Consider the following 27,146-nt stretch of genomic DNA (forward strand, 5'->3'; position numbering starts at 1 on the left):
AATCACAGCAGATGCAGACAGACACCAGGGATGCTGTGTTGTCAAAGCAGATTTGTGGACAGAAAAAGGAAAGTGACCACAGAAAAGGGAAGTGAGGTACAGAAACAGCCAGCTTGGTCACAGCTTGGTGTTTACCTTATCTGAGCGTGATTCAAACAGTCGGCTACCTGTGAGTGGCTGAAGTATGGCCAATGGGATTGGCTGAGACTCAGCTATTGCTAAAGAAGCATCCTCCTAAGTTAGGTTTTCAGTCTGCCTACCTACTAGTTACGTTATGGTTCACCCTTAAGGACTCACGTATGGAAGTATGAAGGCTTTCTCAGGCCAGGTTTGAGTTTGATTTATCAATTCCCCTGTTTCTGTCACTCTCAATTTAGAGAGATTGACCAAAACTTTAGGCACTGATGCCACTCTCTCACTATCGTAAATGATCTCAGTATGGAGTTCACAAGTCTTTATTGGTGTCACTGTGGAGTTCACAAGTCACAGCTTCACACTAGGTGAATGATTCTTTATGTTCTTGCTGACATAGTCTAAGTGAGACCATTCAATTCTCAATGTATGGCTGCATACAAAACATTTAAGACTTGAGAGGATGAAGCACACCACGGGAACTATTATTATGACTATCAAGAGAATAATATCAAAATACCAAGGTGCACTCCTTAACAAAAGTTCTCAAGAAATAAACTAAACCTAATTAAACAAGTCAAAGTTCAGGCAACAAAACCGTTCAACAATACTAAAGTTTAATTGGTCATAGTTCTGGTTTGAAATGTGATAGCAATGAAGGATCATAGCTCACTATAAGTGGCCTGATTTAAAGATGTTTCCATTTTCGTTGTTACTCTGGTAACACAAGCCATACTAACCTCGACACCTGCTAGAAGGCATATAAAGACTAGAAACCTTTGGGAAACCCAAGCTTGCCATCTACAATTTGGGACGTCTACAAACCAACTGTTAGTTGTTCCTGTAAACACACCATATTTTCCTCTTAATAGACTTCTTTATTGTATTTGGTGTCAGTGCCTAAGGAAAGAGCAGTATCAGCTACCTTTACATTAAGCTTTCTGTAGTAACACAATCAGGAGAGAGATAAGTGTAGCATTCTGTTTTGTTCAACACCAAACAGGTTCCCAGCTTGAATAAAAAGATATGAAGCTGCATGATGTTACCTGTAACATCTACCTTTTTTTTTTGCTTGAGACAGGGTCTCGCTCTGTCACCCAGGCTGGAGTGCAGTGGCGCAATCTCAGCTCACCATTACCTCTGTCTCCTGGGTTCAGGTGATTCTCCTGCCTCAGCCTCCCAAGTAGCTGGGACTACAGGCATGTGCCACCATGCCTGGCTAATTTTTTGTATTTAGTAGAGATGCATTTTTACCATGTTGGCCAGGATGGTCTCGAACTCCTGATCTCAGGTGATCCACCTGCCTTGGCCTCCCAAAGTGCTGGGATGATGGGCATGAGCCACTGCACCCGTCCACATCTACCTTTTGGAGAGTAGCTTCTACCTGTCTGTAACACTGGGAGGTCTGATTGGCTACAAAATCCAAGACCCCCAATATGGATTAGCTTTGGATTCCATACAACTAGTATCCCACTACCACCAAGACTGAGCCCCCAGGAACCCCACTGGAATTTTTCCTCAGTGGAATCTAGCTTATCTTTGTCTGTTTCAAAGCTAGTGCTAATTTCAGTTACTATTTAGGCCTACAATCATAAGAGCTGTTAAGAGAATTTTTAGGAGAAACTATTTGAAAGGCAAAGTAAGCCAGACCAAACAGCAAGATCTGAGCCAACGAGGAGGACGAATGAAATATGCAGGTTATCCACAGACCCAATATAGGCCCTTGGGAGTTGAAAAACAGGGCCACCTAGTTGCATTTGAGCTGGGTCAGTTAGATTTGTTCATTAATAAATCTGCATAGCTCCTGAACAAAATCCACTGAGAAATTTACCTTTTTGTGCCCCCCTTATAGCATGTCGTAAGGTGTATAACACATTTAGCCAAAAGAGACCCTGTTGCATTTAATCTGGTGACATTATACAAGCAATTACTTGTACTCACATAGGCAATTCCCATATCTTGAGTGCATGTTGCCTGAAAGCACAATATCTTTTTTGCAGTCATCACTTGGATTGGTTTTCTATATTTGGTAATGATTGGGTTATTAATTGAAATAGTTAAGGCCAGGCATGGTGGCTCACGTCTGTAATCCCAGCACTTTGAGAGAGCAAGGCTGGCAAATCACTAGAGGCCAGGAGTTTGAGATCAGCTTGGCCAACATAGTGAAACCCTGTCTCTACTAAAAATTAGCTGGGTGTGATGGTACATGCCTTTAATCCCAGCTACTTGGGTGGCTGAGGCAGGAGAATTGTTTGAACCTGGGAGACAGAGCCTTCATAAAATGAGGCCACTGCATTACAACCTAAGCAACAGAGTGAGACTGTCTCAAAAAAAAAAAAGGAAAAGTTGGGTGCAGGAAAGCCAAAGCAAGTAGCAGTGATCTTCAGAATATTGAGGGCAATAGGGACAACAGTAGTGCTGTTGTGTCCACAGCACCTTGTTTAACTTCTTTATAACTTGCCAAATAAAATCAGAATATCAGGGATAGCTTCCCATTCTTCCCTTGGAGTTTTGGGGTGACCCTCACTGGGAACATGGAGAGGCACTGACATTAGCAGAACTGTTCCCTTATTTTTTGGCAATAGCCCACAAACCCAGTAACTCACAAACCCTAGTTTTGTGCTAGAGCATTAGCTCAAGTTAAAGCCATACACTGATTATGGTCCCGTGGATTTTTCTGTAGGGAAAAGGAAAAAATTAGGGCAACGCTAAATGAGGAAAAAAGAAAAAATGTAAGGCTTTCATGATGATACAGACGTCTTGATCTGTAATTTTGGGAAAGCTGCCCACAACTAGAATGCCTTCTGCTTCTGGAGAGAGGTTTCCTTGGTCAGCTCTACCTTGAAGTCTCCAGCAGGGGTACAGTTCCAGGAGTCTGAAGGGGCCTTTTTGAGTAGTGAGGTTTGGACCCAAGTTTCAAGGCCCTAAAGCTTCAATGCAGTGTAGGTGGTAAGAAGAACTCGGCATGGTCCCTTCCAAAGTGGTTCAAGATCAGCCTTCCTCTGATGTCATTTCTAGAAGACCCAATCTCCAGGTTCTAGACTGTGGAAGGTTTGATTATCCTCAATTGGTGGATTTGAAAGCTTCCTTTATCTGGTGAAAGTACACTTCGGTATAATGGCCTTGCATACTTATTCACATTTAGGAGAGGGGGAGATGCATGAGGTTCAACTATTAGGGGCATAGGCCTTCCACTGACTATTTCATAAGGGGTCAACTTATGGCTTTTAGTGAGAGTGGATCTGACTGTCATTAAATCCAGTGACAGTACCTTTGGCCAAAGCAACCCAACTGATTCGGTTAACTTTGCCAATTTCAGTTTTAATATGCTGTTTGTTCTTTCAACCTTTTCAGAAGACTGAGGGCAATAGGGACAACAGTAGGCCGTTGTGCCCACAGCACCTTGTTTAACTGCTTTATAACTTGCCTAATAAAATGAGTCCCCCTATTGCTGGAGGTCTTTCCACGGATGCCCCATAAAGGAAACACATTTTCTAATAATTTCTTAGCTACTGTCGCAGCATCAGCTTTTCTACACAGGAAGGCCTCTACCCAACCAGAAAACATGCGAACTATTACAAGAACATACTGAGACCCCCACTGAAACTGGCAACTGAATGAAGTCCATCTATAAATGTTCAAATGGTCCATTAAGTGGTGGAAATACACCACTTAACTTGTTTTTCCAGGACTATGGATTTGACAAGCCAACACTGGTTATAAAATATTCTAGCAATTTTGAACAGTCATCCCACAACTATTTTTTCCCAATTTGGATCAATTTTTCTGTTCCATGATGAGTTGTGTAGTGCAGAGCTTTTGACAATGGAAGGAACGGGCAGCCATCTAGGCCCTCTGTGAGTTTGTGATTAACATTGAATTTATATCCTTTTAGATACCAATTTTGTTTTTCCAAATCAGGTGCAGTACATTGTTTATTAAATAGGTCATTGTAAGGTAGTTGGTTTGGATTAATCTTATGGAGTTCATTCAGATTGCATATCCTAACAGTTTCAGTGCTAGCTGATTTAGCATGAAATATCTGCTAAGCATTTCCTTGATATTCAGGTTCAGTCTGCAGGTATGAGCTTTGAGCAATAACAGCATCTGTGATGATAACATGATGGCATAGAGGAGTTTATCTAATCGGAGTCTATTTTTGATGGGGGTCCCACTAGAAGTGAGAAACCCTTAGAGTTTCCCTAGCATGTCAAAATTGTGTACTACTCCAAAAACATATCTAGTATCTGTCTAAATACTTACTGATTTCTCTTTAGCTATATGACAAGCTTGAGTGAGGGCAAAAGTCTCCAGGGCTTAAGCTGATTTATAGAGCTTATCCTAATAGAGCTGACTAATAGGGGAAGGGGTCCCTATTTTAGTGGTATTATTTTATTTTAGTGGTAACAGCAGCGGCCGCAGCAGCACGACCTGGATGCGGCTCCTGAGTCCCTTGCGCCCAGGGTCTGGCCGCTGGCTCCAACCGTCTTGCACCGCTTTGCTCTATCCGTGCTCCGTTCGAACTCTGCAGTCCCCGTACCTGCTCCTCTCGGCCGAGGAGCCCCGGGGCGACGGGGTTCCCTTTCCGACTTTGCCTTTGCTGGCCCCGCTTGCACCCAGTCCCCCTCGCCTGGAGCGAGGCGCGCGCTGGTCTTGGTAACTGGCGCCGGGGCTGCCGCAGAGCCTTTCCACCGGCGGCCCGAGCGGAGGGCTGGGGTTGGGGAGTCGTTAGCGCGGCTTCCCGGCCCGGGGTTGGCGCCAGCCCGCCTAGGCCCGGAGCCCCCGAGCCGCGGCCCCCTCCCAGTGCAGGTAGGGCGGTAGTGCGGTAGGGCGGGCGCCGCACGGAGGCAGGGCGGGTGTATTCAATGGAAGTATGTTACCAGCTGCTGGTACTGCCCCTGGACAGGCAGGTCCCCCAGCATGTCCTAAGCCGCCGAGGAGCCATCAGCTTCAGCTCCAGCTCCAGCTCCACGCTCTTCGGCTGCCCCAATCCCCGGCAGCTCTCTCAGAGGCGTGGAGCTATTTCCTATGACAGTTCTGATCAGACTGCGTTATACAATCGTATGCTAGGAGATGTACGTGTAAGGAGCCGAGCAGGATTTGAATCAGAAAGAAGAGGTTCTCACCCATATATTGATTTTCGCATTTTCCACTAGCAAGCATTTCAAGAAAGAGGAAGTGTGGGGACTGAGAGTGTCTGAAGATCTGGGCCTAGACCTGACATAGCATCACATTTCCATATTCTGTTGATTAGCTGTGTCACACAGCTTGCTCAGAGTCATGGAAAGAAGACCCAGCCCTCTCCCCACCCCGATTGTCGAAGGCTCAATCTGAAATTGAAGTGTCTGTCTCTGCAAGGAATATCAGAAGGCTACAAAGTTTCCAGCGATATCACGCTTTTTTCGTGGTACTAGTTTCAAATTCTCTTAACATTTTAGATGATGATTATAATGGACAAGCCAAGTGTATGCTGGAAAGAGTTGGAAACTGGAATTTTGATATCTTTCTATTTGATAGACTAACAAATGGAAATAGTCTAGTAAGCTTAACCTTTCATTTATTTAGTCTTCATGGATTGAGTACTTCCATTTAGATATGATAAAACTTCATAGATTTTTAGTTATGATTCAAGAAGATTACCACAGTCAAAATCCTTACCATAACGCAGTCCTCGCTGCAGATGATACTCGGGCCATGCACTGTTACTTAAAGGAATCTAAGCTTGCCAATTCTGTAACTCCTTGGGATATCTTGCTAAGCTTAATTGCAGCTGCCCCTCATGATCTGGATCATCCAGGTGTTAATCAACCTTTCCTTATTAAAACTAACTATTACTTGGCAACTTTATACAAGAATATCTCAATACTGGAAAATCACCACTGGAGATATGCAGTGGGCTTATTGAGAGAATCAGGCTTATTCTCACATCTGCCATTAGAAAGCAGGCAACAAATGGAGACAGCTGGAAGGGACTGCAGAGAGAACAGTCCAGCAGTGAGGACACTGATGCTGCATTTGAGTCGAACTCACAGTTATTACCTCAGGAAAATCGGTTATCATAACCCCCAGAACCAGTGGAATGAATTGCCTCCTGGAGGTTTTTAGAAATGTGAGATGGGGTCTTGAGGTGAGAAAACTTACTCTTGACCGCCAACGTTTCCAAGTGAGTGATGCCAGCCAGCATTATTTATTTCCAAGATTTCCTCTGTTGGATCATGTGAACCCACTTATTAATTATAAGCCCTGAACATACAGCAATATGAATTTGGCTTTCATGTGAAACCTTGAATATGCCAAGCCCAGCAGGAGAGAATCCAAAAGGAGTAACAAAGGAGTTTGGAGGTGTGCCACGACTTTTTCAAAGCATCTAATCTTCAAAACGTGAAACTTGTTCAACAACACTCTCTTGGAATTTAACCAGTCTGATGCAACAGTGTGTATCTTGTACCTTCCACTAAGTTCTCTCTGAGAAAAGGGAGATGTGAAGTGCCCAGTCTCTGCTGCCTCTGGCAAGACAGTGTTTACAAATCAACTCTGAAATATTGGTTCTAAATTGCCTTGGAGCATGATTGTGAAGGAACCACTAAAACAAATTAAAAGATCAAACTTTAGACTGCAGCTCTTTCCCCCGGTTTGCCTTTTCTCTTCTTTGGATGCCACCAAAACCTCCCATTTGCTATTGTTTTATTTTGTGCACTGGAAACTGAGCATTTTTCATAGAGTACCACCAAGCTTTCACTCCAGTGCTATTTGGCAATGCAATTTTTTTTTAACAATTAGTTTTTAATTTGGGGCGGGAGGAGAAGAACACCAATGTCCTAGCTGTTAATTATGACCCTGCAGTGAAGACACTGCATGTTTTCATTACTGTACACTTGACCTGCACATGCAAGAAAAAGGTGGAATGTTTATAACACCATAATCAGCTCAGGGTATTTGCTAATCTGAAATAAAAGTGGGATGGGGAAGTGTGTCCGTCAGATCAAAGGTACTAAAGTCCCTTTCACTGCAGTGAGTGAGAGGTATGTTGTGTGTGAATGTATGGATGTGTGTTTGCATGCATGTTTGTGCACGTGTGACTGTGCATGTTATGTTTCTCCACGGGGGAAAAGATTGAAATGTAAGCTTTTATTTATTATTTTAGAATGGGACATATGAGCAGCCACATTGCAGGAGGGGAAGGTCGGTAAGTAAGCCGTAACAGATTGCTCCAGTTGCCTTAAACTATGCACAAGGCTAAGTGACCAAACTTCTCGTTTTGATTTGAAAAAAAGTGCATTGTTTTCTTGTCCCTCCCTTTGATGAAACGTTACCCTTTGACCGGCCTTTTGATGTGAACAGATGTTTTCTAGGACAAACTATAAGGACTAATTTTAAACTTCAAACAATCCACTTTTGTAATTTGTTTTAAATTGCTTTATGTATAGTAAGCACAACTGTAATCTAGTTTTAAGAGAAACCGGTGCTTTCTTTTAGTTCTTTTGTAATTCCCTTGTTACTGTAAAAGACTGTTTATTAATTATGTTTACAGTTTGTTGCAACAGCCATTTTCTTGGGGGAAAGCTTGAGTGTAAAGCCATTTGTGAAGGCCTTTGCCATACTCATTTTAATATGTGCCTGTTGCTGTTAACTTTTGATGAATAAAAAACCTATCTTTTCGCATTTAGAAAAAAATAGGAGAAACACTGAAAACAGATGATGGATTTTAGGAAGTAGAAGGCATAATCAATCTCCTCTTCCATAACTGAAGTATACAAACAAAAGGAAACCAAACATGAAAAGAATATTCAGAATCCGGAGAAGGGGCTCAACTCATATCACAGATTTAGAGCTAAGACACAGCTCTTTCTCCACAAAGGATCACACATACAGAGGGTGAAAGGTGAGTCATTATATTCAAATACACTACTGATATCCCACTTTTGGTAGAAAAGGTGACTGAGGTAATAAGTGGCACAGAAGAAAGAGAGAAACTTCTCAACTAGAGACATGGATCCCTATTTAAAAAAGAAAAATGCATTTCTGCCCTCGCCCGAATGAAGATTAATTACATATCCCTTCTAGCCAGAAAGAAATCAGAAAAAGGTCTGGAAAATTATCTCTTAGATCTAAATGTCTTAGCTGCATTAGAAAGATTTGCTAGGAAAGAAATCAGGCCCAGCAATATTATTGTGCACAAGATAAGTCACCAAAGCAGATGACAGCCACTGTAAAGAAGTACAAAAATAAAACCTCAAGGGCACATCCCATAGAACTAGATACTTCCCTTACCCTGCAACTGGTAAAGCAGCCACCACTTTGTGAGTTTTTAAAACAGTCACAGAGAAAAATGTCACTTCAGGAGGTTGTAGAGTCCTAGAGTCACCTACTCCCTCTCTGGCTTCGCCAACCTCCGAGGAATGAGATTAATACAAACCACACACAACTACCAGTCATATCTTGGGAAGGGGATTCAAACAGCAATTTATAAACATGTATAAGGCAGTTAAAGAGAATGCAACCAGATTACTATGGGCAACTAACTGGTTTCCATAGTGAGCGAGAGCCGCTGGGGATCCACACTTCCCGCAGGGACCTCTACAATCCTGGGATGCGGGATTCCTCCTGACCCCAGGCACATACACGGATACAGACAGCTGCCCAGAGTGTTTCCGGAGGCAACACTCAAGTCGACAAGGAAGCGCCCAGACAGCTGAGTGAGCAACTCCTGCTACCCCTGTTGCTCATAGCCAGAAGATGCATCTCTGGCGGGGCTTCCTGCATACCAGACCCATTTTTGCCTGAACAATTCAGGTGGGCACAGCCCTGTCTTCCCCTGGGAAGCACTCAGATGCAGGTGACTTCACCCACTCCTGCTCCTCTTAGCTGTGTGGGACGCAACAGTTGGGGCTCAAAGCAAAGTAGACCCACCTCTGCCTGAATTCTGTTAGTGGCACAGCTCTGTGTTCCCCTGGGAAGCACCCACATTGTGAATAACTAACAATGAAATTCTGGCCTTAAACTGGACACTTGACCAACTGGAGCTAATAAACATCTACAGAATACCGTACCCAACAACTACAGAATATACAATCTTCTCATCCATACACAGAATATATTATAAGATGGACTACATGCTTGCCCATAAAGCTCTCAATAAATTTGGGGGGAAAAAAAAGAAAGAAGAAAGAAACTTATCAAGCATACTCTTGGACCACAATGCAATAAAAATAGATTTCAATACCAAGCTAATCTCTCAAAATAACAAAATACATGGAAATTAAGCCACTTGCTTCTGAATCACTCTTGGGTAAGCAATGAAATTAAGGCAGAAATTTAAAAATTATTTGAAATTAATGAAAATAGAGACACAAATTACCAAAACCCTTGGGCTACAGCTAAAGTGGTGTTAAGAGGAAAGTTTATAAGTGGCCTCATCGAGAGGTTAGAAAGATCTCAAATTAACCATCTAACACTGCACCTAGAGGAACTAGATTAAAAAAAGAATTCATCTTCAAAGCTAGTAGAAGAAAAGAAATAACCAAAATCAGAGACAAACTGAATGAAATTTGAGATCCAAAATTCCATGTCAAAAGATAAATGAAGAGTTCCTTTTTTGAAAGAACAAGATTGATAGATCACTAGCTAGATTAGCAAAGAAAAAGAGTAGAAGATACTAGTAAGCACAATCAGAAATGACAAAGATGACATTATAACAGATCCCACAAAAAATACAACAGATCCTCAAAGACTATTATGAACACCTTCATGCACACATATAAGAAAATTTAGAGAAAATGGTTAAATTTCTGGAAAGTCACAACCTACTGAGATTGAACCAGGAAGAAAGTGAAAACTTGAACAGACCAATAACAAGCTCAGGAATGGAATCAGTAATTAAAAAACAAACAAAAACCTACCACCTAAAAAGAGCCCTGGATGAGATAAAGTCATAGCTGAATTCTACCAGACATTCAAAGAACTGATATCAATCCTACTGAAACAATTCTAAAAAATCAAGGAGAAAGAGCTTTTCCCTAACTCTCTATACAAAGCTAGCATCATCTTGATACCAAAATTTGGCAGAGACACAATGAAGAAAGAAAACTTCAGGCCAATATCGCTTATGAACATAGATACAAAAATTCTCAACAAAATACTATCCAACTGAATCCAGAAGCAAGCACAACAAAAATGTTCCTTCACCACCATCAGGTACTGTTTATTCCTGGAATGGAAGGTTGATTCCACATATGCAAATTAATAAATGTGATTCACCACATGAACAGAATTTTTAAAGACCATATGATCATCTCAATAGATGCAGAAAACATCTTCCATGAAATACAATACCCCTTCATGATAAAAACCCTTAACAGACAAGGCACTGAAGGAACACACCTCAAAATGATAAGAGCTTTCTATGAATGACAAACATAGAGCCAACATCATTCTAAATAGGCAAAAGTTGAAAGCATTCCTCCCGAGAACTGGAACAAGACAAGGATGCCCATTCTGACCATTTCTGGTACTAGAAGTCTGAGCCAGAGCAATTATGGAAGAGAAAGAACTGAAAGACATCCAAATAGGAAAACAAGATGCCAAACTATCTCTCCTTGCTGATGACATGAGTTACGTAGAATACCCTAAAGACTCCACCAAAAGGCTCCTGGAACTGATGAACAAATTCAGTAAAGTTTCAGGATACAAAATGAGTAGCATTTCCCTACATCATTAATGTTCTAGCTGAGAACCAAATTAAGAACACAATCCCATTTACAATAGTCACAAAAAAGTGAAATATCTAGGAATTCATCTAATCAAGGAGGAGAAAGATCTCTACAAGGAGAACTATAAAACACTGCTGAGGGAAATCAGATTACAAATAAAGGAAAAAAAAATTCCCACGCTTATGGATGGGAAGACTCAGTACTGTTAAAATGACCATACTTCCCAAAGCAATTTATGGATTCAATGCTATCCTTATCAAAATAGCAGTATCATTTTTCACAGAATTAGAAAACTGTATTCTAAACTTCATTTGGAACCAAACAAAAGCCCAAATAGTAAAAGCAATCCTAGGCAAAAAGAACAAAACCAAAGGCATCACATTACCCAACTTCAAACTATACTGTAAGGCTACTTTAACCAACATGGTACTGGTACAAAAACAGACAAATAGACCAATGGAACAGAATAGAGAGCTCAGAAATAAACCTGCACACCTACAACCATCTGACCTTTGAAAAACTGGCAAAAATAAGCAATGAGAAAACAACGCTGTATTCAATACACGGTGCTGAGATAACTGGCTAGCCATATACAGAAGAAACTGGACCCCTACCTCTCACTATATTTAAAAATACTGGACCCCCCACCTCTCACTGTATTTCAAAAAAACCAAGACACATTAGAGATTTAAATGGAAGACCTCAAAGTATAAAATCTAGGAGGAAACCTAGGAAATACTCTTCTCAATATTGGCTTTGAAAAATAATGTATGGCTAAGTCCTGAACAACAATTGTAACAAAAAATTGATGACTGGTACCTAATTAAACTAAACAGTAAAATAAATGATCAATAAAGAGACAACTCACAGAATGGGAGAAAATATTAGGAAATTATGCATCCAACAAAGGTCTAATGTCCAGTATCTGTAAGGAAATGTAAAAATTTAAAAAGCAAAAATCAAATAACTCCGTAAAAATGGGCAAAGGGGCTGGGCACAGTGGCTCACACCTGTAATCTCAGCACTTTGGGAGGCCAAGGTGGGAAGATCACTTGAGGCCAGGAGTTCAACAACAGCCTGGCCAATATGTTGAAACCCCATTTCTACTAAAAACAGAAAAATTAGTTGGGTAGCATGTTGCCTGTAATCCCAGCTACTCAGGAGGCTGAGGTATGAGAATTGCTTGAACCTGGGAGGCGGAGGTTGCAGTGAGCCAAGATCATGCTACAGCACTCCCACGAGGGAGACAGAGTGAGATCCCTTAAAAAATTTAAAAAGGTGGGGGGAGCAAAGGACAGGAAAAGACACTTCTCAACAGAAGATATCAAAGCAGCTGACAAACATGAAAAAATGCTCAACATCACTATTCACCAGAGAAATGCAAATCAAAACCACAACAAGATAACATCTCACACCAGTCGGAATTCTGATTAAAAAATAAAAAAATAACAGATGCCGTCAAGGCTTCAGAGAAAAGGGAATGCTTATACACTGTTGGTAGGAATGCAAACTGGTTCGGCCACTGTATAAAGCAATTGGGAGATTTCCCAAAGAAGTGAAAAAGAACCACTATTCAACCCAGCAATCCCACTACTGGGTATATACTCGAAGAAAAATAATTCAACCTTTCAAATATGTACAAACTGATGCTATGTCCAACTTTATGATGTCACTAAACCAGTGATTATCGTCATGGGTCTGGTCACGACGACCCTCTTGGTGGAAATAATTACTGGTAACTCTAGCTATGACTATAGGAACAGGCATACTCCTTGGCTGTGGATTATACTGCTGCTGCACTACACGTGTGGGATTGCAAGATCGCCTCTCTGAAGCTCCTGACACCCTGTTCAATGATGTTACGACAAAACTGCCCAAGTCCTGAGACGTGAATATTTTCAACTGCAGGTAAATAAGTTCCATTCCTCAGCCCACTAGGAATGCCCCTTGCCATCAGGAAGTACTCAGACTGAGTCAACACCCCAACGCAAGACTGAGGAATGGAACAATGTCAGTGGGGATACCATAACACAGCGTATCATCAGGTATTTATTCTATTTATTTTTCTTTCTCTTTGTCCCTAACTTCCTCCAGGCAGGATTGCTTGCACGTAGTCATTTTGGTAGAGGGAAGTCACTAACAAGTGATGAACTTCATATCCTAATCCTCAGAAGCTGCCTACAAGATTAATGTACTTTTTTTGTTTTTTAAAGAAAACTGATCCTTAGGTCATGCTGACATCCTTGATGGCATCCACAAGTTTGACTGGCCGAGGGACACAAACAGCTTTGATCATCAAGGAAAGCCCCCAACTACATAAAAAGGAAGGTCAGATTTGAGACTTTGACTCTCCCACCCTCATACTTTGGCCAAACTGAATAAGCCTTCCTAAGCATTAATGTCATTGTTTGGCTTACTGTGCATCGGGTATGTGAACCTAACTTTTGGGGTTCTTACTACAGCAACTTGACTGAGCTAATCAGTTACAGACAAGAAAAGCTGAGCTACATTATCTCCTTAAGATCAGGGTCCAGACGTTGTTCATAGATGAGAAAAGAGAAAATAACGTGTGCAACATCAGACATTCAATGACACAAATCCTCAAAATCAGGTATTTTAAAAAATGAAGCCAATAGTGGGGCATGATGCTCATGCCTGTAATCCCAGCACTTGAGGCCAAGGCAGGAGGATTCCTTGAGCTCCGGAGTTCAGGACCAGCCAGGGCAACAAAGTGAGACCTTATCTCTACCAAAAATTTAAAAATAAATAAATTTTAAAAACTGAAATGAAGCCAAGTTGCTCAAGTACTCATCAAGTATTTACTAAGGCTTACTATGTTTTATGATATTGAAACAATTCTTTGAGCCAGCAAAGGCTTCTGGCTTCCTCTGCAAGTAAAAATAATTACGCTCCCAAATGATCTGTCTGTGTGTTCCACAGGTTAGCAGCAGAAGAGGCAACTCAGAAAAAGCAAAGATAGGCCAGGCACAGTGGCTCATGCCTGTAATCCCAACACTTTGGGAGGCTGAGGTGAATGGATTTGCTTGAGCTAAGGGCAACATGGCAAAACCTGGTCTACAGAAAAAAATTAGCCAGACATGGTATCCATCCACACCTGTAGCCTCCAGCTACTAGGGAGGCTGAGGTGGGAGGATCACTTGAGCCCATGAGACAGAGCTTGCAGTGAGCTTAGATGGCACCACTGCACTCCAGCCTGGGTGACGGAGCAAGACCCTGTCTCGGGTCAGGAAGTGGCGGGGGGAAAGGGATAAACCACAACTCCACTGTAAGAGGCAACTGGAGAAAGATCCCAGGAGGCTGTATTCAACAGTGGAGCAATAACAACACAGTACTCTTGCCAGATATCCTCAGGCTTTAAATCGACATAATTCCACTCTGTTCATCAAGTAACCCTTACAATCTATAAAAGTTTTCAAGTTTTCCGGACAGTTCTACGCAACTGATGACAACGACACTGCCAGATAAATTACTCACTATAATTTATGAAGTCAGCAATCTGGCTTATCAGTCAGTCTCTCTTGCTCAATTGGCAATACACTCCAGCCTGGGTGACAGAGCGGGATTCCACCTCAAAACAAAACAAAGAAAACATACTATTAATTACATATAGTGACCTGGTTCTAAAGGAATTATCTCCTATGTCGATTTTAATAGAAATTTTGAACAGTTATAAACAATAGCCAGGCGCGGTGGCTCACACCTGTAATCCCAGCACTTTGGGAGGCTGAGGCAGGTGGATCACCTGAGGTCAGGAGTTCGAGACCAGCCTGACCAATATGGTGAAACCCTGTCTTTAAAAAAAAAAAAAGAAAAGAAAAGAAAAAAAAGATATCACTTGGGTCAATAACAGAACATAATAAAAACAATAAAAATTTCATATATAAGCACACATATCACAATTCTAGTCAGAAAGAAATACATAGAAAAACAAGATAGAATTTTAAAAAATAATTTGCAAGGGAAATTCTTTTTTTTTTTTTTTTTTTTTTTGAGACAGAGTTTCGCTCTCGTTACCCAGGCTGGAGTGCAATGGTGCGATCTCGGCTCACCGCAACCTCTGCCCCCTGGGTTCAGGCAATTCTCCTGCCTCAGCCTCCTGAGTAGCTGGGATTACAGGCACACGCCACCGTGCCCAGCTAATTTTTTGTAGTTTTTAGTAGAGACGGGGTTTCACCATGTTGACCAGGATGGTCTCGATCTGCCGACCTCGTGATCCACCCGCCTCCGCCTCCCAAAGTGCTGGGACTACAGGCTTGAGCCACCGCACCCGGCCGCAAGGGAAATTCTTAATGTTTCAGTTCTAAAATATGGTCTTCCTTTAGAAATATATGACTGAAATAACAGATTTTTTTCCTGCAGTACTGTAATTACTGCAGATTTATCAGTTGAGGTAAACAGCAATTTAATTTTTCCTTAAGCTTGAACACAGAAGGGAACAATAAAGACACCTCATTAGACCTGATCTAATTAAAGTCACACCTGTAATCTTCAGGCCAGCTCGGGTCTCCAGGTGCTACTCCAGGACAGGTCTGTATCACTGGGTCCATTCCCAACAGGCTGGATAGGATAGTTCGGAGTAACTGTCAGGACACCACCTTCTTCTCTCCTGGGCTGCTCGACTGGCATTTGGCTTCACATTCCAAGTGTACCTCCTGTGTGAATAATCTTCTCCAGAGGGACCAGGAGGAGGGATATGGCCTCTGTGGTAAACATTTGGATTCTGTGAAAATGTTCTTAAAGCAAAACAAAAAGTAATAAGCCATTACTAGGATTAACAAAATAATTTTTATTTTAAATTTGTATTTTTATATTTTAAATTCATAAATCTACAAAATAATATACATTCTACTGTTTCCTACCTGTGTGACCTTAGCAGATAAACTGCTTAACTTTTATTTCTCTAAGTTCTTTTCCCTATAAAGAACTCAGGGAAATAAAAGTTGAGCAGTTTATCTGCTAAGGTCACACATGGGGCTAATAACACTTTCCACCTTCATGGGCTGTTATGAAGCTAAATTAAGAAAATACATTTCAATGACCCACAATGCCCTGGCACAGAGTGGATTCCCAGAAGCCTTTCCACCTTTCCCTACAGAGACAAATGCATGGAATGCATGCCCATACTATTCTAATTAAATAATTGCTCTCCCCCAAAGTCTGGTAGGATTGACATAAGACACAATAAGCTATTTAGTACTGAAAACAGCTGCTTCCACTTTATAAACAAATATACATAAATTATAAAGTGTAGAACAACTTTAGCCATGGTACATGCAACAAATTTGAAAAAACAGGATTCAAATTTACTTGTTTATACAGAAGAAAAATTGGAAATCTGAGAAACGAAAAAATAACCCCCTGCTGCAGAGCCCTCAATCCCACTTACTATAATTCAATTAGTTAGAATTTCCTTTTGTTCTTTTCCCCAGAATCTTTTTCTGACTGTTGAATCACAGCCTATTATTTTCACTTACCGTAAATGAGCTACCACTTTCAATGGCTTTATAAAATGCTATATAGTATGGATATAATAACATTTAGCTACATTCTCCACTGTTCCACAAATGATGCTGGGATTAACATCGCAAATCATATACTACCAGATCCTGAGCCAGCCCAGGGTCTGACACATGGTAGGGAGTTTGAGAAATGTGCTGAAGGATTAAGTAAATACAGCTTTTCCTGCATTTTGAAGTATTTCCTTAGTCTCAAAATGAAATTACTAGGTAAAGCATTTTTAAGGCTCTTGAAAAGTGCTTCAAAAGGCTTAAACCAATTTTCAATGTCACTAGCAACATGTTTTTAAAATGTTTGTTTACATCTTTTAAAAAGGTCAAGTTTCAGGCTGGGCATGATGGCTCATGCATGGCTTAAACCAATTTTCAATGTCACTAGCAACATGTTTTTAAAATGTTTGTTTACATCTTTTAAAAAGGTCAAGTTTCAGGCTGGGCATGATGGCTCATGCATGTAATCCCAGCACTTTGGGAGGCTGAGGCAGATGGATCACTGAGGTCAGGAGTTTGAGAGCAGCCTGGCCGACATGGTGAAACTCCCATCTCTACGAAAAATATGGAAAAAAAAAAAATGCTGGACCTGGTGGCGCGAGCCTATAATCCCAACTACTTGAGAGACTAAGGCTGAAGAATCTCTTGAACCTGAGAGGCGGAGATTGCAGTGAGCCAAGAATGTGATTTTGCACTCCAGCCTCAGCGGCTGAGCAAGATTCTGTCTCAAAAACAAAAACAAAAAACCTTTTAAAAAAAGTAAATTTTTAAAAGTTTTTTTCTTTTTTAATAAAAACAGGGTTCCGAGCCAAGAATGATGGCTTGTGCCTGTAATCCCAGCACTTTGAGAGGCTGAGGTGGGCAGATTACCTGAGGTCAGGAGTTCGAAACCACCCTGACCAACATGGAGAAACCCCATCTCTACTAAAAATACAAAATTAGCTGGGTGTAGTGGGTGGTGCATGCCTGTAATCCGAGCTACTCGGGATACTGAGGCAGGGGAATCCCTTGAACCCGGGAGGTGGAGGTTGCGGTGAGCCTAGGCTGCGCCATTGCACTCCAGATTGGGCAACAAGAGTGAAAATCCGACTCAAAAAAGAAAACAAACAAACAGGGTTCCAACATGTTGCCCAGGCTGGTCTCCAACTGCTGGGCTCAAGCAATCCTCCCACCTCGGCCTCCCTAAGTGCTGAGGCCAACACGCATGGCCAAAAATGCCAACGTAGTTTTGACTGTGTTTACAATATGCTCAACTGTTTAAATCCACGTTAACTGTCAACAATAACCACTATGGGGTATTATTAAAATCTCCATCTGACTGATGGAAAAATGGAAATGTAGATGGACTAAGTATCTTACCCAAGATCACAAAGGAGGTAACAGAGCCCAGATCCAGCAAAACCAGGTCCAGCCTGACAACCACTACACTAGAGTGCCTAGCAAACTGTTGCCAAACTGGCCAGGGGCAGCGGTTCATACCCATAATCCCAGCACTTTGGGAGGCCAAAGCAGGTAGATCACCTGAGGTCAGGAGCTCCAGACCAGCCTAGCCAACATGGTGAAACCCCCATCACTAGTAAAATATAAAAATTAGCCAGGCGTGGTGACAGGTGCCTGTAATCTCAGCTACTCACAAGGCTGAGTCAGGAGAATTGCTTGAACCTGGGAAGTGGCAGTTGCAGTGAGCCAAGATTGCACTGCTGTACTCCAGCCTGGGCAACAGAGCGAGACTCTGTCTCCAAAAACATAAATAAACAAAAAAAAAACCTATTGCTAAATTAAGAGGCAAAGAATAATACCTTGCTATTTGTGATGGTTAATTTTAGGTGTCAATTTGACTGGATTAAGAGATACCTAGATGGCTGGTGAAGTATTATTTCTGGGAGTGTCTGTGAGGGTGTTTCCAGAGGATACTGGTGTGTGAGTAGGTGGACTGAGTGGGAGGATACACCCTCAGTATGGGTAGGTACCACCCAATAGACTGAGGGCCTGAATAGAACAAAAGGCAGAGGAAAGGCAAATTGTGCTCTCTCCTAGAGCTGGAATACCCTACCTTCTCCTACTCTTGGACATCAGAACTCCAGGCTTCCTGGCCTTTGGACTTGGGATCTCACACTAGTGTTCCTGTCCAACCCTTACCAGATTTCCAGGCCTTCATCCGTGGTTTGAAAGTTACTGCACCGGGTTCCTTGCTTCTGATGCTTTCTGACTTGGACTGAACGCTACCAGCTTCCCTGGTTCTCCAGCTTACAGACAGCCTACTGTGAAACTTCTCAGCCTTTTTAAGTACATAAGCTAATTCCCATAATTAAAAAGCCCTGCCACCCACCTACCCACCTACTGACCCACTGGCCCATCCATCCATCCATCCATCCGTCCATCCTACTGGTTCTATCATTCTGGAGAACTCATACTAATGTACCACTTTAACCATACTAAGATTTGTCCCCATTTTCCAAGAAAAATAGTTTTATTATCTGTTCAGATCCTTTGCAATTTCTTGCACTCTAGCCAGGGTAACAAGAGCAGGACTCGGTCTCAAAAAAAAAAAAAAAAAAGAATTAACTAGGTTTCATTCTGTACATATAATGCATAGAAAGTGAGGATAAGCAAGAGTGGCAAGAAATGCGGCTGGAGGAGATGGGATCCCAGATCATGCACAGAGTCGTATTATAGACAAAAAGTTCACTTTGACTCTTAATTTTTTAAAAATTTTGTTTATTTATTTTGAGACAGTCTCATTCTGTCACCCAGGCTGGAGTGCAGTGGCATGATCTTGGCCCACTGCAACTTCCAATTTAAGCCATTCTTGTGCCGCAGCATCCCAAGTAGCTAGGATTACAGGGGTCCGACACCACACTCAGCTAATTTTTTTATTTTTAGTAGAGGCAGGGTTTCTCCATATTGGCCAAGCTGGTCTCAAACTCCTGACCTCAAGTGATCAAGCCTATTTCAGCCTCCCAACGTGTGGGGATTGCAGGCATGAGCTACCATGGCCCGCCCTTTCTTAGTCTTGAAACAATGTTAAAAGCAATGCTTATGAGCAATATTCCAATTCCAATTCAATTTCAACTTTTAGCAATCATCTATTAAAAAGATCTCTTGGCCAGGCACAGTCACTCATGCCTGCAGTCCCCGAATTTTGGGAGGCTGAGGCAGGTGAATCGCTTGAGACCAGGAGTTCAAGAACGGCCTAGGCAACATGGTGAAACCCCATCTCTATTAAAAAAGAAATACAAAATTAGCTGGGCACGGTGGTGCACACCTGTAGTCTCAGCTACCAGGAGCGCTGAGGTGGGAGAACTAAATGAGCCTGAGAAGCTGACTTGCAGTGAGCTACGACTGCGCCACTGCACTCTACCTTGGGTGACACAGCAATACCCTGTCTCAAAGAAAAAAAGAAAAGATTTTTGTTGTTGTGAACAAGGGATTGGGCCGGGGGGCGCCGGCTCACACCTGTAATCTCAGCACTTTGGGAGGCCCAGGGGGGTGGATCACCTGAGGTCAGGAGTTCATGACCAGCCTGAAACCCCATCGCTACTAAAAATACAAAAAAATTAGATGGGAGTGGGGGCCTGTAATCCCATCAACTTGAGAGGCTGAGGCAGAAGAATCGCTTGATCCTGGGAGGCAGAGGTTGCAGAGAGCCACGATCTGGCCATTGACCTCAAGCCTGAGTGAGGGACAAGAGCGAAACTCCGTCTGGGGCGGGGTGGGGTGGGGGGCTGGGAAGGCCAGGCGCTGTGGCTCACGCCTATAATCCCAGTACTTTGGGAGGCGGAGGCGGGTGGATTACGAGGTCAAGAGACCGCGACCATCCTGGTCAACAAGGTGAAACCCCGTTTCTACTAAAAATACAAAAAAAAAAAAAAATTAGGTGGGCATGGTGGGGCACGCCTGTAGTCCCCAGCTACTCGGGAGGCTGAGGCAGGAGAATTGCTTGAACCCAGGAGGTGGAGGTTGCGGTGAGCCGAGATCGTGACATTGTACTCTAGTCTGGGTAACAACAGCTAAACTCCGTCTCAAAAAACAAACAAACAAAAAACGATTGGATGGAAATTAAGAAGAGATACACTAATTAGAACCAAATTGCAATAGGTCTAGCAAGACCTGTATTAGGATGCTGAAAGAAGTTGACAGTCAAAGAGTAGGAGATAAAATAAGAGGATTTACTGAGGTAAGAGATGGTGGCCGGGCGCAGTGGCTCAAGCCTGTAATCCCAGCACTTTGGGAGGCCGAGGCGGGTGGATCACGAGGTCAAGAGATCGAGACCATCCTGGTCAACATGGTGAAACCCCGTCTCTACTAAAAATACAAAACATTAGCTGGGCATGGTGGCACGTGCCTGTAATCCCAGCTACTCAGGAGGCTGAGGCAGGAGAATTGCCTGAACCCAGGAGGCGGAGGTTGCGGTGAGCCGAGATCGTGCCACTGCACTCCAGCCTGGGTAACTAGAGCGAAACTCCATCTCAAAAAAAAAAAAAAAAAAAAAAAGAGATGGTGGAGGATGGTTTCAAGGAATAAAAACAGTTCTCTGTACATGTGTGCAAAGTCTCGAAATCAATCATTTGTACGTATGAAGGAACATCTTTCAAATAAGGCCTGTTAGGATGTAACAGCGTATGCTCTTTGTGATTTGTGAAAACAATATTCCATGTGAGATCACAGGGCGCTACTAATGCTGGGTTCCTAACTCAAATCATTACACTATCCGTGCCAAGTAACAAGGATTTGAGGAGGTTCTATTTTGGGAATTAAGGAGTGTCCCCAAAAGTAACCGTCCCGCCTTAAAGCAATCCTTCCGTATTTTTTACCTAAGCACTGGCCAGAACTAAGGAGAAATAAAGGACATCACAAACATTGCCCCTTTTAGCTACAGCGGGTGGCGAAGAGGGTCAAAGCCTCAAAGAAAGGGCTGGACAAGCCAAGCCTGTGACAGCAAAAGTGAGACGCAGGGAACATATAAGATGAAGCCCACACCCAGAAGCCACGAGCTGGAAAGGCCATGCCAAGGGATATTACCTTTCGGGGATATGGTTTCGCCCTTCTTCTTGGCCGAGAAGCGTCCCAGAAAAGTCGCGTCCTCGACCCCAGCCACTGCCGGGATGATGCCATTGGCTCATGTGGGTCCCAAGAAGCCGCCTACCCAATGCCAAGCCGGCCAAAAGCGCCAGTCCGGCGCCCTCAGTCCCAGAATAAGATTCTAGACCTGAAGACTAGGAAGCCACCCACTCAGCGCTCCGGCGTCTCACTATTGCGCATGTCGGAGCATGTCGGTCGTGAGGGCGTAACCACGCAGGCTTACTGAGAGGCTTGATTTGTAAACAAGACTTTGGTGGCTACAGCGCCCTCTTTAGCCAGAGGCCGGTAGCACAGGTCAATGCAGGCGTGTATGCACCCTTCAGAATTCAGTGTGGCACAGGGAAGTCCCTCTGTCCCCGCCGCGTAACTCGCCCGAGCACCACCTCCTCCCCCGCCACCCCCGTTCCTTGTGTGTTCCAGATATTTACAAGTGCTTACATTCACTTTCTGCATATTGTGTATAAATACTTACTTTCACATATACGTATATCTTTTTTATACAAAAGGAACAACTATTCATAATCTACACTGTATCTCAAACACTGATTCTCCCAGTCAATTTATGCATACCTACATTCTATTTTTTTGGCCATAGGGAATTTATTGGACTATCAGTAACATAATTAAAAGTACCATAATGTATTCAGCCAGTTCAATGTTAATGGACCTTTTGTTGTTTTCAGGTTCTTTTGAAATCTTGTTACAGAAAATGCTGCAATGTGAACATCCTTATACACATATACAGCTATATCTAAATTCCTAGAAGTAGAATGTCTAGAATAAAAAGCATACAAACTTAAAATTTTGAAAGATATACCTAATTATCTTCCAAAAATAATGCACAAACATCCACTCCCATCACAGCTAAACTTTTACTGGGTTCTATCACATAGCAGGTATCATGCTAGAAGTGGACAGAATGTAGTTAGGTTTTAGCAAATACCAAAAATAACCAAAAGTGGAGCTCAAGTCCAAGGTTTCCCCACAGTCTCAAGCACAAAGATCTGTACCTGTTAGAAAAACGTTGACTTCTGCTACAAGGGGAACAGCAAAGAACAGCATGCCCTATAGCAGCTCTGAAAACAGAATAGAATACTAAATTCCAGATTAAACTGTAAGTAATTAGGATTGCAGATTTTAAAAAGTAACTTTTACTTTTTAGTTTCTAATTTATGGAAGCATCTTACATATATTTTTAGTAATCTTTGCAGCCATTTTAGGTTGGGTAAACCAAACATCAGAAAGGTCAGAGTTATTGAATAAATGAACGTTAATACAGCTAGGCCAGTAGCTTTATTAACACTTTTGAGACAGTGATATTTCAACTAGTTTTAAACACATAAACCTTTACAATTCTGAAAATTTCCACATCTTTAAAAATGTGTCAACATTAATTATTAATGGGAAAAAGAAACAGATATATTAGCTGAACATAGCAAAGATACAATTAGGAACATTCAGTTATTTGTTATTGTTGTTGTTGAGATGGAATCTCGCTGTCGCACAGGCTGGAAAGCAGTAGCATGATCAGCTCACTGGAACCTCTGCCTCCTGGATTCAAATGATTCTCCTGCCTCAGTTTCTTGAGTAGCTGAGACTACAGGTGTGCAGCACCATGCCTGGCTAAATGTTATATTTTTAGTATAGGTGGGGTGTCACCAAGTTGGCCAGGCTGGTCTTGAACGCCTGACCTCAAGTGATCTGCCTGCCTTGGCCTCCCAAAGTGCTGGCATTACAGGCATGAGCCACTGCACCCAGTCCACACTACATTTGCCATTCAATTATAAAAGATGCTGGCAGGGCGCAGTGACTCATGCCTGTAATCCCAGAACTTTGGAAGGACCAAGCAAGTGGATCACTTGAGGTCAGGAGTTGGAGACCAGCCTTGACAACAAGGTGAAAACATGTCTCTACTAAAAATACAAAAATTTGCCCAATAATTAGGCAGACGTGGTGGCTGACACCGGTAGTCCAGGCTACATGGGGGCTTAGGCAGGAGAATGCCTTGAATGCAGGAGGCGGAGGTTCTAGAGAGCCAAGATCATGCCATTGCACTCCAGCCTGGGCAACAGAGAGGGACTCCAACGCAAAAAATTAAATAAATAAATAATACAATATTCTTTTGGAATTTATGAAAAAAATCCAATAGGTACACAGTGGCCCAATTCTACATATGGTAAAAATGTCTATAGACATGACAACATACAAAATGTGACCTAAGTTTTTCAGAAACTAGAAAAGCTATATTGGGCTTACCCTTCATTTTGCTAAAAGATACGACACTGGGGTGAGAACAAACTCAGTTACAATTGACACAACAAAACTAAGACCAAGGCAGAATAGGGTTTCTACAAAGTATGGGAACTGACAAAGAGTAGGTCTTTAGATGAGACTGAGTCCAACATGAGGCAAAAGAATGCCTTCACAAGGGTATACTACTCTGGGATGGAAATCACAGGAGCAAGGCATATTTAGAGCACCAAACAGCTAAACAGTTGATACTGACAAGTCTACCAGTATCCGCTAAAGCCCCAGATACCATATCAGAGTTTGAGGGGTTCCAGTCTTCAATAAAACCAGAAAGAGAATATGAAGAGAGTAGGAAGGGCCTAACCAGTAGAAGGACTGTTTCCATTACACCAAGTACCAGTCATCCTGACAGGTGTAAAATGCAGGGAGTAGGTTTCTGAAACAAGACAAAGCCCTAACTATAAAAAGTGAAGCTTTAGGTCATGGTAGGACTTAATGCTAAGTTCCAGAGCACTGTGCTCAAGGTGTTTAGGTTCTTCATCCTACATTTAAGATTTATTTTAGAGATTAAGATAATATTAAGACTGAAGGAGATTGTTAAGTGGCTAGAACTATGGACAGAGTATCAATATAGAGGCTGGGGACCAAGAAAGGTCAACCTGTAATAAGCATTTGCCTAACTAGAATTGAATGTTAGAACTGAATATTTTAATAAGTAAACATTTTATTGCTACCAGAAATAATCTTACTGTACTCCTCCCACCTTATACCACCAGTAAAATCTGTAGTAGCGATGGATTCCCTTGATTTCCATTGGAACATAAAGAAAACAGACTCTAGTCTGACTTGCAGATACTTCGTGTGTCTTAGTCTCCCATTACATGCAAGCATGAAAGTAGGCTATCTGAGGGATGAAACTAAGCTCAAAGGGGGAAAATAAAACTTCAAAACCTTGTATAGCTTAAGCCTAACTCTACACTGTCAGTCCTTTCTGAATTTCTTCTCAGATAAGCATCACCGACCCACATATGATCACAAAAAAATTCCTATCTCATAATACTAGAAGCATTATTGGAAGAGATGAGAAAATAGGTCTATAAATGCAATACTTATCTTCAGAGGTCCCATCTTGAGTTTATCCTCTTGTGGGCTCTTGGCATTCTGTACCTTCTCACACACACTAGAAAAGTCCCTCAGTAGATCAATTCAGGGCCAGACATGGTGGCTCACACCTGTAATCCCAGTACTTTGAGAAGCCAAGTTGGGCGGATCATCTGAGGTCAGGAGTTCGAGACCAGCCTGGCCAACATGGTGAAATCCCACCTCTACTAAAATTACAATTATTAGCTGGGTGTGGTGCTATGCACTTGTAATCCTAGCTACTCAGGAGTCTGAGGCAGGAGACTTACTTGAAGCCCAAAGTTGGAGATTGCAGTCAGCCAAGATTGTGCCACTAACCTCCAGCCTGGGCAACAGAGCGAGATTCCATCTCAAGGAAAAAAAAAAAAAAGATCAATTCAGGTGCTTCTGAAAGCTTACAACCAAGGAAAATGATTATACCCATAGATTTCCTCCCCCAAACCAGCTTATTCCACACAAATCACCAGTAACTCAGCCCTAACTCATTTATCACAGTTAGAAGAGAAGTTAGTGAGAAAAGCACTAACTAGGAAAACAAAAACCAAGGCAATCCAGGTCAACGTGAGCTGACTGCAGACATCTCTTTCTTTGCTTTAGCGCACAGCACAACTCACCACAGTGCGTTTTTCACACACCCCTCTTTAATTTCCTCTACAAAACCTATCAGGCCAAGATAGTTCATGATGTCTCAAAAGAAACAACCATTATGAGAAAAACATGCACTATGTCTTGCAATGTTGTATTCCTTAAAAATATGACAGAGAAAAAACATGCAGAACAACCAGGGCAATTAAAAACAGTCTACAGGCCAGGCATGGTGGCTCACGCCTATAATCCCAGCACTTTGGGAGGCTGAGGTGGGCAGATCACCTGAGGTCAGGAGTTTCAGACCAGTCTGGCCAACGTGGTGAAACCCTCTCTCTACTAAAAATGCAAAAATTAGTACCTAGGCATGATGGTGGTGCCTATAATCCCAGTTACTGAGGAGGCTGAGGAAGGAGAATTGCTTGAACCTAAGAGGTAGAGGTTCCAGTGAGCCGAGATCGTGCCACTGCACTCCAGCCTGGGAAACAAGCATGAAATGCTGTCTCAAAAATAAATAAATAAAAATAATAAAATAAAAGCAATCTACATTCTATAGACATACTAATGAATGATATAAATGAGCAATATGACATGAAACAAAATGGAAAAAATATATTATGATTATTTTCTTTAGTGTACAAAACTCATGAGAGTTTCTGGACTATCTAGCTATGTAAAAAATATTGAATTACCTGTTCCATTAATACAAAATAAGGGTGTGTAATTGTTTCTCACAGAAACTAAAAAAAGCACACAAATCTCTTTGTTCTTGTACCCTCGCCTGGCCTCTTTCCTGTTCTCCACTAAATTCTTCAACCCTTCATTTTGCCTGGCCCTTGTATCCAAGCATGGCCGACAGGGCATTCTAAAGGCCCAAGATTCCACAGTGGCTGTTTGCAATGGAAAGGAGGATATAAGTAACTGCCACACTGGATCCTCTCATGTGAGAAGAAAGAAAGCACCCTGAATGCCTCTCACGTATAAAAGAGCAGGATGGCAGGATGTCTGTGAGGCCCAAGGAGTCAGAGGTAGCACACTATGGGCAACAGAATTGTGAACAAAGGCTAGAAGAGGAGAGGTCTGCAGTCAGCCCTGTCTTCTACCTCTCTAGTCTTTGCTTCTCATGAGCAGAGTCCGTTTGCCAAACATCAGGACACTGAAACGAAGACCCGTGCTCTGGGAGGGGGTATTAAATGGAAGTCATATCAATAAATGTAAAATCCAAGATCAAGGCTTAGCCCAGAAACAATGCCTAAAATCAAGCAGAAAAAGGAAGAGTAGAAGAGAGATCCAAGTCCAACCTGGCCCAGCCTGGGCCAGCCCAAGGAAGGTAGGATTCAAGGAGAAGAAATTATAAAAGAGGAGGTTTGGACCACATCATTTCCTACAAGGGACAGTCAATGAACTTTGCCTTCAACCAAGTTACAGAAGAGGGCTCTTTAATCTCTTTGTTTGGCCCTTAAAAGCAGCAGTAAATTCATTAATCAGATTCACTGAAACGCTTTTAGAACAATGGTAATTGCTCAGCTTAGATGTCCCTTTCCTTTCTCCGCAAGGGTACTGTGTATGTAGTATACAATTATAAATGTTTAGTATTATATAACATGAAATATGACATATAAAATATAAATATCAGTCAATGATATTAGTGAACAAATATGAAAAACACTGAGATGATCATGCAGGATTTCACCTCCCTGGAACTCAGCCACTTGGTACT

General features: G+C 42.1%; 2 long non-coding RNA genes and 1 pseudogene across 6 annotated transcripts in view; 2 read left to right on the forward strand and 1 right to left on the reverse strand.

Annotated features, from left to right (window-relative positions):
* Positions 1-21,566, reverse strand: part of LOC118147287 (uncharacterized) — a 63,982-nt gene extending 42,416 nt beyond the window's left edge. For all 4 annotated transcript variants that reach the window (XR_013526482.1, XR_013526481.1, XR_013526480.1 and 1 more), the window contains exons 1-3: positions 21,392-21,566; positions 15,342-15,595; positions 14,337-14,430 (exon numbers count right to left, since the gene is read on the reverse strand). This is a non-coding gene — a long non-coding RNA (uncharacterized LOC118147287). The remainder of the gene's footprint in view (positions 1-14,336; positions 14,431-15,341; positions 15,596-21,391) is intronic.
* LOC103790756 (high affinity 3',5'-cyclic-AMP phosphodiesterase 7A pseudogene) lies at positions 4,785-7,318 on the forward strand (annotated as a pseudogene). Its single transcript, XR_013526477.1, has one exon. The product of XR_013526477.1 is annotated as a high affinity 3',5'-cyclic-AMP phosphodiesterase 7A pseudogene (transcript).
* LOC144579267 (uncharacterized) lies at positions 4,785-14,356 on the forward strand. Its single transcript, XR_013526491.1, has 3 exons — positions 4,785-4,941; positions 7,277-7,318; positions 7,800-14,356. It is a non-coding gene; the product is annotated as an uncharacterized LOC144579267 (long non-coding RNA).
* Positions 21,567-27,146: the final 5,580 nt, after the last annotated feature.

Source organism: Callithrix jacchus, chromosome 14, assembly GCF_049354715.1.
Source record: "Callithrix jacchus isolate 240 chromosome 14, calJac240_pri, whole genome shotgun sequence".
Lineage (NCBI taxonomy): Eukaryota > Metazoa > Chordata > Mammalia > Primates > Cebidae > Callithrix > Callithrix jacchus.